Below are 12,041 nucleotides of genomic sequence, written 5' to 3'. Positions count from 1 at the left end.
TCAATTTTGATTATTTTGGGATATAAAAAATATAATTTCAAGTAATATTGAGTGACTTTTGATGTGTCATTTGTGAAGTTAAAATGTGATACCTAAATTGATACAAATCGTATCTAATTCGAGTCTACCAATACATGATTTTACTCCCTAAATATTAAAATTTAATTAATTTTTTATGTCAAAATATATAGTTTGAAGGTAATGTATTAGTCTACCAACACAGTTTCTTTCATTTTAGGTCAGTTTTTTTTATCCATACTCTTCAAACCCCTGTGACAAAAGAGTACATCAAATGTGTCAAAACGAACGAATTATGCAAATAATTGTGTTTCTACAGTCCTTATTTATGATTTGTGCTTCGTGTATTGCAATAAAAAAATGTTATATAAAAAAAATTAGAATTCGTGATACAATAATAAAGTTATTTATATACATAAAAAATTTAAAATGTTTTAAAAGTAGCACGTAGCTAAAGCTATTGTGGGGTAGCTTCGATGTTACATGTGATAGCACTGCCCCACATGGTTTGGATGGACAAGATTCACACACACATGTGATTTTAAAAAAATTAGTGGATCTCATGTATATATAGTTAAATTTGAACTCTTGATTCTATTATGGAATAGTGCTTGCATGTAAGATGAAATCAACCCTATTGTGGTTTGGATAGTTGGAGTATTTATTTATCTGAAAAGTGAATGGTTGACTCTTCCACATGTGAAGCCCACCAACAAAGCTAGCTTCGTGCCATCCCATTTTGTTTTACTCTAGCAACGTGCTCAAATTTCCCCATTTAATGCCCACACCAACCGCACTATTTTCAACTTTTAATCACGGGTATAATGAAAAATTTTCGTCGGATGATATCACGGATTAATTTTGTAAATTGAATATTTTATTTGGGTCATTCATGAAAAAGTATTACTTTTAATGCTGATAGTATTATTTTTTATTGTGGATATCGGTAGGATTGACCTGTGTTACAGATAATTTGTGAGACTGTCTTACAAGAGACTTACTCAATGTGATATTACTTTTTTGTAGTTGGTAAAATTGTAATTTTGCATTTCAGTTTTTAATACATGTCATATTAATGTGTTACTAATCTGATGATGATACAATGACATACAAGTCAGTTAGATAAAAAATGACTAAAACTGTCAAATTTTGAAATATACATGATTAAAACTCAATTTTAATGATATATAAAAACCAAAATTGCAACAAAACAAAGATAAATATAAATGACGTAAATTGACCCTTGATATAAATTCAAATTTAATAAATTATAATGAGTATACTTCATTAATCAATTGAATTGGACAATATCATATCCCGAAATTTAGGTTAAATATTTATTATAAGAGCCAATGCTCCGACTGGACTTAAAGCGGCGAAGATTTCAATCATACAGATTCGCCGATCTTCTTATTAATTATCCTTTAATATCTTTAATTTTCTACACATGAATGTAATTTATCCGTCCTATGTAGTAGTGGTATATTGTACTGTATCGTAACGAAAATCATATACCGTATACCGTACCTAAAATTACTATATAAGAAAATTAATATCGATATCGTACCGAAAATTTGGTATACCAATTTTCGATATACCGAAAATTTCAGTACATATAACTAGCATACCGATTATACCGAAATTGTACGGTATATCGAAATTTCAGTAAGGTATCGGTATATACCATTTTATACCGAAAAAAACTTTACATTATAAATTTTTTTATAAATATATTGTTTTAAAATATTATATATTTTAAAAATTTTGTATATTTTTTAAGTATTTCGGTATATACTGAAATTTTCAAATTGCATACTGTTATCGTACCGAAAAATTCGATATTGTTACCGTACCGTACCGAAAATTCGGTAAATTCGATATTTTTTCGGTACGATAATCTCGGTATACCGAAAATTCGGTATTTTTTCCCACCCATAGTCCTATGTTCTCAATTTTTATTTATTTTTTTAAAAAAAAGCCAATCGATTTTATCTGTCAACACTTTCTCATCTACAGCATATCACACAAGATTTGTCTAGTATGATTTACCTAGCTAACTTAGTCCAGATATTTTCTCAATATGCACTAAAGAGTAGCGGGTTCAATTCTATCATCATAAATAAATAAATAACATAAAATATTAAATCGGTAATTTTTTATTTGTTTTCTTATTTTTAAAATTGCATGTGGAAACATAATGTTGGTCAAAATTTATAATTCTAGCCCCAAACAAGTATCAATTACGACCAACTAAGAATATATGATCATCGCCAAATCTGCTTCCCACATTAAAGTGTTGAAAGAAGTGCCATTAAATGCACCTACATTAATTGCTCACCATTATTTTTTAATGTTGAAATAATTCATCAAATCACATAATACACGGAGGGACTATTGTATTTTTTTTTATTTAATTGTGTATAATAACTAGCATTTTTATATCTCCACATTGTACTTTTCTTTACTGTGCAAAGAGTAAAAATGAATCTTTGGCTTTCCATTTTAGACAAAAACTTGTGTGAAATGGTCTCACGGGTCGTATTTTGTGAGACATATTTCTTATTTGGATCATTCATGAAAAAATATTACTTTTTATGCTAATAATATTACTTTTTATTGTGAATATCGGTGAGTTGTCCCGTCTCACAGATAAAGATTCTTGAGACCGTCTCACAAGAGACCTACTCTCCATTTTATATACTCCATTCCAGGCACGATCTGTCTTGGGTTTGAATATGATTGACCAATTAATTAAACACAAAAATTTATATGAGATCTTCTGAGAAGTCGATTTTGTTAAATGAATCTGTTACCTTATCTAACTCATAAAAATATATTATTTTAATGTCAAAAGTATTATTTTTCACTCTAAATATGGATCAAACCAACCCATTTTACATATATATTTTCGTAAAATGATCTCACATTAGACACAATCTTCATCCAATATGGATTATCATAACTATTATTAAGCACTATTATTAACTAAAAAATTGCATCTAAAACGTTAATTATTCTATTATCAAACAGCCAATTTTTGGCCTTTCGTGACACAAAATTTTCTTACCCAAAAAACCCTTCCCTCACTTTTTATTATTTTTATTTATTATGAGAAAAACATAATGAAGTAAAAACCAAGTACATAATTAAATAGAAAAAAATTTAATCCAATATATTTCGTTTTGCACAAAAATTTGAAGTATATGAAATTATATTTTTATTAAATTTAACATGTATACGCACATCGAAAGCAAAAATAACCGATATAAATAATATTTTTCACTCTTGATATACATATCGTAAACTCCACAATATGGATAATATGTTTCATAATCGAGTGGAATAAAAAAGTTAATGAGATGCTACAATAGAGATATTATTCTCAGTGTAGATACAATTACGTCGTCATTAGACCAAACATACGACGTTCAATCTTGATTCTACTTAATTTTTTTTTTTTTTTTTAAAAAAAAAACACTTATGATCATAAAATCCTCTTTGAAGATAATGTCCTGAGGTAGCTTGAGCTCAATTAAAATAGAATTTTAATATAAATATATAAATAAGAAAACCAGCGTAATTTAAAAACACCACCCCACTATTTATTAGCATTAGTAAAAGATGAACACGTGTTGCACGTGTTATTATTATTTTTAATTTTAATAAATAATACTAAACAATGAACACGAAATTATTTTCAATTTAGAAGAGTTGTTCGATTTAAAAGGGAAGTTTTGTTTAGATTTTGTCTATGTAAAATATGGAATGATTTGAGGAGGTTTTTAGTAGGGTAAGAAAGGTAATTATGAAATTAAATATTTTGGTATTTTTTAAGTTAGTTACTCTAAAGATTTCACACTTAATAATATAGTATAGATTTATGATGAAGAACTACTAGGATCAACAAATTCTGTGTTTTTTTATTATTGGGCCCATTTAAAAATATACTAAATATTGGGCTAGCCCATGAATGATGGTTTAAGTTTTGGGCTTTAGCCAAGTTTGGAAGTACATTTCTTGCATGTGATATATATTTATTTAAAAATTGAAAAGAATATTTTTTTAAAAAATTTGATCATACAAAGATTAAATTCCTAATTTTATTTCTCAAAACATGGATCAAATTAATCCTGCACGCTACGCAAATGTCGTTTCTCACGTTGTCGAGTAGGTTTAAAGTGTAATTATGCGTGTAACTCAATATTTTTGAACAATATTCCAATTTGGAGGATGGAATATTGTCTCATATAAGGGTGTTCATGGGTCGGTTCGGTTAGGTTCGGTTTTCAGTTTTTTATTTCGATTTTTTTCGGTTTACGGTTTTACAAATATATAATCCGATATTCGAATCATTTTTCTTCGGTTCGGTTTTCTACCGAAATGGTTCGTTTATTTCGGTTTTTATACAATTATTTAAATTAATAAGATAAAAATATTGTAAAATATAATATGCTATTTTTTTACTTGATTTTTTAGTAAAACATTTAAATATAAAGTCTAAATGAATTACATAAACAACAATCAACTAAATATTATTCAAAGTAATTTTTCATTCATTGATATCATCTCAAAAAATATATAATAAAAATAAAATTATTAATTTAATGAAATTTCTATTTTTTGGTCGGTTCGATTTTGACATATATAATCCGAAATCGAACCAAATAAATTTCGGTTTTAACATTTATATCCAAATTATAAAATTCGGTTTTCGGTTCGATTCAGTATTCGCTTTTTCGATTTGGATTTTCGATATCTTCAGTTTTATTCGAAGTTTGAACACCTTTAGTCTCATTTTGAGTACAATTTATGGATAGGTGTATAGATCATAATACTGATTATAGTTTTATTTATGACATTCGAAAAATGCACCTCTTAAATTCATTGGCCTAAAAACCAATAATATTTGTATAGTCAGAGCAAAAGGAGTGTACCCTTGAAAAGTTTATAACCATTGAATTTAGTGTCAGTAGGACACCCACGTGAGTTGTTGCCCTTCCCATTTCAGGAAAGACAAAAGACTGTCCATTAAACAAGTCAACTGAACATCTTTGACGAACTCGACTCATTTAAAATATATATATATATATGTTCGACTCGAACTCGATTCGAATTTTTATCATGAAGCTCGAGCTCAACTTGTTTTAAAATTATAAAACTCGTGAATAACTAGATCTCGGCTCGTTATAAGCTTGTTTATTATGTTTAACGAGTCTGACTCGAGTTAGGCTCTCGTTTTTAAACTCGTCGAACATTCTTAGTCAAAAAATCAACTAAGATATGATAATTTAAGGGAACAAATTCTCATTTTATAAATTTTTAATCACTTCTCTTACACTCAAATTTCGATGTGAGACAAGGTAAGTTGTTATTATACACTGAAAACCCAACAAGTGATATCATAAGACATGGATTAATTTCAAATACACCTTGAGATTCTTCCCAATTCTCATTTCCCCCCAAATAAAGTATGAGTTGGTATCTCTCTCCACATGACCACATTCTTCATGAAGTTCATTTATTTAAAAAAAAAAAAAAAAAATCCAGCCCTAATCATAAAGCACGTTACAATTTTACATAATATTTATAAAATTCATTAGGAGTGATAACTCTAAACAACTATACCAAACATTATCTAGTTTATCGTATCATCTTTTTTATCAACATATTTTAACTTCTTATACATTTAATCATACAATCACTTGTTCTTATTACATGAATCAAACGATCTCTTATCTACAATGGATCCAAACATCTGCCCAAAACCACATTTTTATGCATAAACTAGTTATAATAGTAAGAATCAGTTTTGAACGAGGCGATTTATCGATAACTTTCCGAGCAAAGTCAATCTATGCAAGTAAAAGGGTTGAGGTTAGAGTAAGAATGGATAAAAAAACAGAGGGAGTAAAGTGAAATTAACCCATAAAACTACTTCTTTCTTTCCCTCTTTTCTTTGCGTAGTAATTTGACAGATGGCTTAAAAGCTGCACGGTGGAAAAGAGAGTGACAACAAAATCTTTCTTTCATCAACCCATTTCTGCGTTCAATATTAATAATACACTTCACACTAGTGTTTCACCCTTTCAACCAATCTAGGCACCAATCTAGGCTGCACCTAATCACGCACGCATAAATTTCCTTCCTTTACTTTGACAATAAATCCTGGACTGGAAGTGTCCCATGCAATCGTAAGATAAATATGAAGTTAATTTTCAAAGTTTTCCTTCCTCTATTTTTAAGATTTGGCTTAAATACAAGTGTCAAATCTTCTCATTTTCCTTTCAATTAAGGTCCTATATCCCAATACATACTTTTTTCACACCAATAGTAGATCGTTTTTCGAAGCACACTCCATGGTATCTTGATCACGGTAGGATAACCATTACATTCTGGTCAAGTATCCAGCATTCCATACAGGGCAGTAAAGAAAGCCCAAGATAATCAGAGGATTGAACAGAAGGTATAGAAAACAAAGAAAAAAAAGTTAAATTTGCATTCTGTGATAGTGAGAGTTGCTATCTGCAACTCTTTGATTGTTATATGTCATATAGTTCCAAGGGGTCCAAAAAACTACTGACTATATTAAATGAACAAAGTGCTACCCGGTTCTAATACATTGGTTCTGCTGTCATCTATCCATGCATTATGTATTGGTGTTCAGTAGCAGTATGGTATGAACATAGATGATGGATGATATCGAGGAGATCTTGCTTACAGATCCTTTCCTATTGTTATGGCCATTGTTTCGGCTATACAGCTACACAATGTAATTAGTTCTTTATATGTGATGCTCAAATTTTCTGCATCGAACAATGTAAAAAGGTGAACATTAGAATCAATCCTTCAAAAAATGAGTAATCCGTGTTCTTTATGATAAAACTGTAACTATGTTTACATACAACACAGCTGGATAAGGCAGCTAATTGTATATCAGAAAATGTTGACCTAAGATCAATGATCTTACCATGCTAAGCTAATTCCCAGCTTGTTTGTACCAATCAGCTCCAGCTAATTGTATATCAGAAAATGTTGACCTAAGATCAATGATCTTACCATGCTAAGCTAATTCCCAGCTTGTTTGTACCAATCAGCTACTGATACCTACATTTCAGTGGTTCCTTCACAATAATAAAGCAGCATGTAAACAACTGAAGATAGGTGATGTGATCTCGTTGATCCTTATGGGGGTATCAATAGGTAAATTTTTTCAATGTGGAAGCCAAGGAACAAAAGGAAGCACAAGGAAATGAGGAAAATAAGTACCTTGGCATTTTAATATAATGCGATCTGGAAACTATAGAGGGTCAGAGGATTCATCTGGAGCAGGGAAGTAAACTGGTCGGTTTTCTGAAGAGAATTTTGTAGGCGAAGCAAATAAGTTATCAGGAAGAGTGTACTCCAAGCCGTTTCATAACAATAACAACACATAACAGGACAAATTTTTTTAGCAAAAAGTTTAAAATTTTGGTAAACAGTTAAACAACAAGCAGAATAGTTGAAGCTTGGATTTATCATGTATGCTTTCTCAGCAAGGTTATCAAATCGCATCATGCTGCACTTCATTAAAATAACTTCTAGTACCTTTCAGATATATCAGATTCATCTTCGTCTACATGTTCTTGGTTATTGGCACCTGCAAGATCATTGTTAATTGCCAATTTAGTTCCTCCTGTCAACTTCAAATCATCAGCTGTAACGGCTTGAGATACAGCTGCTTCTTGGCCACCATCATCATCTGTAAGAATAAAAAGACGGCCACTTCTAATTTGTTGCACTCGGATGTCAAGCCACTTCAACTTGTTGCCTATGTGTTTGAGCAGACACACACACATGCTCGAGAACTTATGAAATCACGGACGTTTACAAATCTAACCTCCGGGGACCTCTTGATCAAACACGTTAGAAGAAACAAGGATATTCTGTTTTGTCAACTGGGACCGTCTTGGAAAGGAAACTGGAAAAGAATTATGCATTTGAGGCTGATTTTTCAGATCCATTAGGTGTAAATTCATCATCCTTCTTCGTTGGAGTTCCACAGCATGCTGTAATTCAGCTTCCTTCTCCATTTTTCTTCTCAACATCATCTCATGTGAATTGAGCAACATTCTCGGTTCTGTGCAAAAAAAAATATTTAAAGAAGAATTACGTTATAAACTCGTTGTGGTCGGGTTAATATGCAGCCATCTGCGTGTAAGTACCAAAAGGGATATCGAGGTGCTCTCTCAAATCAAGTTCCGTAGGGCTTAGAGAAGCAGCATATTCCCCTAACTCAATGTTCTGATGTTTCCTGCATGTGATTCAATAAAAATTGGACATCATAACCAATATGGCATTGATAGTTATAACTCCAAGGAAGGAGAAAGATGGAGTGAAAAAAGTACTTGTCGGGGAACATTCCTGTCTCTTTGTAAGGTTTGACAAGAATACGAGAACCACAAACAAAATGAGGGTTTCCTTTTGCCAAAATGAGCTTCACAGTCTCGGGAAAGGCGAAAGAGACAAACCCGAACATCCGTTTTTGTTGATACGGTATCCTAACATCTTGCACCGGCCCAAAATTACTTCAAACAAAGACGACCAAGCACATTTTGATATTAGTTCCATGAATGAAAATTTCAATAAACTGCAAAAGAAATCACCTACCGAAAGTAAACAGATACATCCACATCCTTAAATGTACAGTCAGCAGGAAATGTTAAGTAAATCTGCCGGGAGCTCGAATTTGCAATAGAACTGAGTCCCATTGAAAAAGAGTCATTCCTCTCAGGTAGATACGGGTTAATTTTTTGATACTATCTCCCATCATTGGCGCAGCGGTAGCCGATCTAACATTACATCACACTGCTGATGAGAAATTACTTAAACTAGTTCAAACGGATGACCAAAAAGTGTTATCCATTATCAACAGCCACAATTCTATACCAATATAGAATCTACTTGGTTAAGTTTTCCATTATAAACATACAAAACCACATTAAACGATTGTCATGGAGTACTATTTTAGCAGGCATTCAGTTCATACGCATCTACCAAAAACAAGATTTATCAGTAGAATATAGACCAAAGAATGAGGAAGGGAGGAAGAATAATACCACAAGTTACGATTAAAACCAGGTGAAGTAACATAAACGGCAAATACTAATAACCAGAACCAAAATGAGATCGAAATCAGAACTTAGCCGCCTTCTCAAAAAGCACAAAGGCACAAGGGAAAAAACTGTGAAAACGAAGAATGACAAAGACTATTTCAACTCTTCAGAAAAAAAGGTCAGTAATTGCACCTGTGATGAACTTGCTTAAAAAATGAAGGACAAGGTAGATTTCAAATAAAAATTTACCTCTGATTCTCATTCAGAAAGTTCGCACGCTTGCTGCATCCATGAGGAGAGTGACCTCCGGTAGCCATGAGAGCGAACCTCGGCTGCTGAATAGCCTTCATCCTCAAAAACTCATCAAGCCCAGAAGAATTCGGGCGTGGTCTTGGAGACCCTACATCAATACCTTCAGCACCACCACTGACACTGTGCAAGAACTTGCAAGAACTACCATTCTTGCAAAACCCCCTCGCATAGTACATGCAAGGAGTCCACCCAAATCCACTTCCAGCACCTTCTTCCTCAGGATTAGCAAGAAATGAATCATCATTCTCAGAACAACTCCTTCGGTGAAATGGGTTGGAGTGAGGGGAAATAATACTGCTGTTAAAATCCTCGGAATAAGGGAGAATCAGATAATCACTCCTTCCACTTGGGCTGATTCTTGTATCCACCATGGAATCATTCTGCTCGTGAACTTTCGGGTGCACCCGCACTCTACCACCACCGCTGCTGAACATTTCTTCACCAAACTCATCTCCATACAGAGACAAACTCGACGAACCCGAAAAACTATCACCACTAGTGTAAGCGTCATTTATTGCAGAAGTATAAGAGACGGGCCTCGGGATAATTTTTGGAAAAGCATCCGCTGGTGACGAAGGGTTGCTCAAATGGAATCCATCGCTTGGTATCGAGATTCTTGATGAACTAAGCGAAAATGGGTTCTTCGGCCTCATGGCATTTGAAGCGTCGGAAGAATGGCAACTTGGACTAATTCCCAAACAAATCTTCACTTGATTAATACAAGATAACAAAACGGTATCAGAAGTCTGGGATAATCTTATTATATCCTTCTCCCCTTCGTCTTGTATCAAAATAACTCCTATGATTTTCGTAGCATTCAAACTCTGAATTCTTGACATCAACACTTTGGTAGCCTCAGATGTATCCATGGAGAGTTGTTGGAACTTTTTTCTTTATCTTTTCCCAGTAAATTTTCTACAGCGACAAGTCGTAAACTCCAGCAAGAAATCCACTCCAACAAGGGCTTTTCTTTAATCTTTATCTTTTCGTTTGCCTATCAAAATCTTCGGGGAGAGAGTGATAATGACAGTGAACAGGGGAGGAATTTGTAGGGTTTAAAGTACTGGTTTTATAAAAGACTAAAGCTTTTTAGAGGGAAACCGAGGAGAGAGAGGTTTTTTTTTTATAAATAATTTTGAAATAAAAAAAGTTCAAAAATAATTCAAGATAAAAAATAATTTGCATGAATACTATAATATGCACTTACGAAGAACGAATACTAATTCCACGTGAGCATTATCCGTTCCTCGTAAGCACGGATGCTCCAACGTGTAGCAATATCCGTGCTCACGAAGCACAGACGCCCCAACGTGGAGCAATATCCGTGCTTCGTCAGCACGGACACTCCAAGAATCTCTGCTTACTAAGCACAGATACTTCGTCACCTCACCATATTTTTTGTTCTTTTTCGCTCAATATTTATACGGATGTATAGCTGAAATTTTGTATTTTTCCTTCAATAATTGAATCTTTTGCAAGATTTCCACATGATTTCTGATTTCTAAAGATTTTCATGTGATTTCTTATTTCTGAAATATATGTCGGATCAATCAATGAAAATTTTAAAATTTATTTTTAATTTTTTAGAGGCATATTATAATCTGTATAATGTTGTGAACTTCGAAATGAGTTTTATAAATTTTTTCTTGCTCTCGGCTTAAAATCTTGTTCGAGCATTCTGCTTAAATTTTCTCTCAAATTTCTTCGTCAAAATGTCTAATATCGATGTACTCTTATATTTTGGTGGTCATGTAGTTATCGATAATGGATCGGTTGAATGTAGTATTCCATTTGTTAGACCGATACGAGTATTACGATCTATTAATTTATTGGAGTTGGTTGAATTTGTGCATAAAATATTAGGAATCGATCCAATGAATTTTTCTCTGAAATTGTCAACCAAATATTCATTCATGGAGAGATAATCTTGACATGAAATTCAAGTCAATCTCGGTGATGATGACGCTTTACATTTTATAATGCAATGTGACAATATGCATATGTTACATTTATACGTGGAAGCAAATTCAATCGAGCATCATGTTGGATTTGATGATCCTGAATCATACGTTCCACATGCATCCGATTCAGGGTTCAATAACCAACCCGAAATTTCTATATATGGTGGTTTCCAGGATCTAGAATCTTATGTTCACAGGTTACTGAAGGACTCAGTAATATAAATTTCGATAATGTAAGTGGGTCTTGGGATCAATATATAAATGTCTCGTCGGAACAAAATCATGCTCCATATTGGTCGAATACAACATTAGATACGAGTGCTCGTTGTCCAGATCTGGCCATTAATGATGATATTTCTAGGAGTGATACTGAACCCGATATGTCATATAGTGAGTCTGAAGAATAAGAAGTGGATGATGATGAAGAAGTGAATAAATTTTCAAATTTTGATGAGGGGACATCATCTCGACAACCACCTCGTGAGACTTTACAGAGGCAAACCGTACCATTTCTTTCTAACACTTCTGAAATTCCATCATTTTTCAATAAATTTTTTGGGGAAGAGCCTCCTGATTCTATCGGTTTACCTTCTGAAATGCAAACAAGCTATTATAATCCAAAGAGAAGAGAATTATGCGTTAATATGTTATTTAAAGA

At 32.7% G+C, this 12,041-nt stretch overlaps 1 pseudogene; it reads right to left on the bottom strand.

Annotated features, from left to right (window-relative positions):
• Positions 1-5,729: 5,729 nt before the first annotated feature.
• On the bottom strand, positions 5,730-10,511 carry LOC140985512 (zinc finger CCCH domain-containing protein 55-like; annotated as a pseudogene).
• Positions 10,512-12,041: the final 1,530 nt, after the last annotated feature.

The sequence above is a fragment of the Primulina huaijiensis genome, chromosome 10 (assembly GCF_012295235.1).
Source record: "Primulina huaijiensis isolate GDHJ02 chromosome 10, ASM1229523v2, whole genome shotgun sequence".
Taxonomy (NCBI): Eukaryota; Viridiplantae; Streptophyta; class Magnoliopsida; order Lamiales; family Gesneriaceae; genus Primulina; species Primulina huaijiensis.
Note: the sequence above shows the minus strand (reverse complement) of the source record. Positions and strands in the feature narration are given on the sequence as shown.